Genomic DNA, 2,500 nt, shown 5'->3' with positions numbered 1-2,500 from the left:
ACATGACAAATAGTCATGAAAATAAATAGAGATGTCTGATAATATCGGCCTGCCGATATTATCGGCCGATAAATGCGTTAAAATATAATATCGGAAATTGTCGGTATCGTTTTTTTATTATCGATATCGTTTTTTGTTTTTTTAATTTATTTATTTATTATTAATTAAATCAACATAAAATCACAAGATACACTTACAATTAGTGCACCAACCCAAAAAAACCTCCCTCCCCCATTTACACTCATTCACACTCATTCACACAAAAGGGTTGTTTCTTTCTGTTATTAATATTCTGGTTCCTACATTATATATCAATATATATCAATACAGTCTGCAAGGGATACAGTCCGTAAGCACACATGATTGTGCGTGCTGCTGGTCCACTAATAGTACTAACCTTTAACAGTTAATTTTACTCATTTTCATTCATTACTAGTTTCTATGTAACTGTTTTTATATTGTTTTACTTTCTTTTTTATTCAAGAAAATGTTTTTAATTTATTTATCTTATTTTATTGTATACATTTTTTTTTTAAGTACCTTATCTTCACCATACCTGGTTGTCCAAATTAGGCATAATAATGTGTTAATTCCACGACTGTATATATCGGTTGATATGGGTATCGGTAATTAAAGAGTTGGACAATACCGTAATATCGGATATCGGCAAAAAGCCATTATCGGACATCCCTAAAAATAAAGAAAGTGCATTGAATGAGAATGTGTGTCCAAACTTTTGGCCTGTACTTTATATTGTTTAGCACTTAGCAACACTGCTACATGGTGATTAGTGATTCACTAAAGCTGGAACCGTTTAGCACACAGCTTCTGAAACTTGTAGATCATCCTCCTTGTATTCAGGTTCAAAAATGTAAGGTTCCTTATCATAATTTGTCCCAAAGTAGTCTTTGTTGTCTCTCATGAAGTATGCCATGACTAGTAGTGTTGTTGTTGTTGTTGTTGAAGGGAAAAGCGAACATTGTGATTCATCTGTGAAATTAATACACCACTGCTTGGTTAAAATGATCAAAATAGGTAAATATTACATGTTAGTATGAATGTGCCTGTTACTACATTACATATATATTACAACTCCCTCTCCATGTGAGACAGGCCCCTTCTTTTTAGACCCTTCTTAAAACCCATTTTTATTCACTGGCTTTTAACCCAGCATGAGACTTTAAACTGTTTTTAATTTTTTTAACTGTTTTTAACTTTTGAACTGCTTTTTATCTAACAAGTTGTTCTTAGGGTAATTTGTATTTGCTTTTTCAATGTGCATTTTACTTCTGTTTTAAATGTTATTTCTTAGTCTGTCCTTTGCCTCCATTTCTTTGTGGTGTACAGCCCTTTGTTCGTCAACTGTGGTTATTTTTAAAGGGCTTTATAAATAAAGTTGGTATGGTATGGTATGGTATGGTATACAGTACTTACAGCAGGCCTGGGCAATCATTTTGCCTCGGGGGGCCAATTTTAGAGGAAAAAAATGTGTCCGAGGGCCGGTATATCTATTTTTAGGAACTTTAATACAAAACCTCACAATAATGTCTGATTGAATGCTAAAAACGTTACGACAGAACGCCTTAAAAAAACGGAATTAAATTTAAAAAATTTTTTACTGAATGAGACACCCAGAATGTACATGGAAATAAAGAATGTGGGTGTGGAGAGGGAGTGTGATCAGCTCGCTTGCAGGAGCAAAGATCACCGCCTCTGTCCATGGTGCTGAAAACAGAGCACCATCAGATGGGGGTGTGGTATGTGCTGATGGCGAGACACAGCTGGCAGGTGATTAGATTGCACAGGTGGTACGTGTTAATCTAATCATCTGTTGTCTTTAACAGGAGAGGAGGAGGATACGGATGGGACTGAAAAGTCACATTCTATTAGGAGAGAGAACTTTCGTTGATGGAGATAATTAAAACCTTGTTAAACCTGCACGCTTGGCTCCGGTGCTGTGTCTGTCAATGGGACCGCTAGGAAGCTACTTCCGCAGTGGGATTTACAATTTTAACTATGACCCATAAAACACTGAATATTGACAACATATGAACGTCACACCCCGTCTCGATCGACATATTTTACAATCAAGCGAAACCCACCTACAATCTGATGTATCACTAAGCTTTAGAACTTTGTTGTAAAAATCTCCTTCCGCGTCTGTCCTTGACAACCGCATTTCAGGCTGACACTCTGTGGAAACGCTCCCCACCCACACTGCTTGGTGCCTCGTTTGAGCTGCTGTGACTTACATTACCATAGTAACTAATTAGATTACCATAGTAATTAAATACATTACCATAGTAACTGGAGTAATAGTATTTGCTGGAAAGCAATACACAGACTTTATTGTAAAATAAAACTGTATTGTGAACCTGAACCGGGCTATCATGTCAGTGCTTGGTGGTCCGAAGAACCCCCTGGAGGGCCAAATTGTGGAAGTTGCCCTCTCGCTCTTACTCCAGCTCCAACAACTCTCTCCTCTCGGCTGCTGCCTTTT

At 37.0% G+C, this 2,500-nt stretch overlaps 1 protein-coding gene across 2 annotated transcripts in view; it reads left to right on the top strand.

The window, feature by feature from the left end:
- Window positions 1–2,500, top strand: part of cdh16 (cadherin 16, KSP-cadherin) — a 78,737-nt gene that overhangs the window by 60,461 nt on the left and 15,776 nt on the right. The window lies entirely within an intron of this gene.

Source organism: Nerophis lumbriciformis, linkage group LG15 (assembly GCF_033978685.3).
Source record: "Nerophis lumbriciformis linkage group LG15, RoL_Nlum_v2.1, whole genome shotgun sequence".
In the NCBI taxonomy this organism is placed as follows: Eukaryota; Metazoa; Chordata; class Actinopteri; order Syngnathiformes; family Syngnathidae; genus Nerophis; species Nerophis lumbriciformis.
Note: the sequence above shows the minus strand (reverse complement) of the source record. Positions and strands in the feature narration are given on the sequence as shown.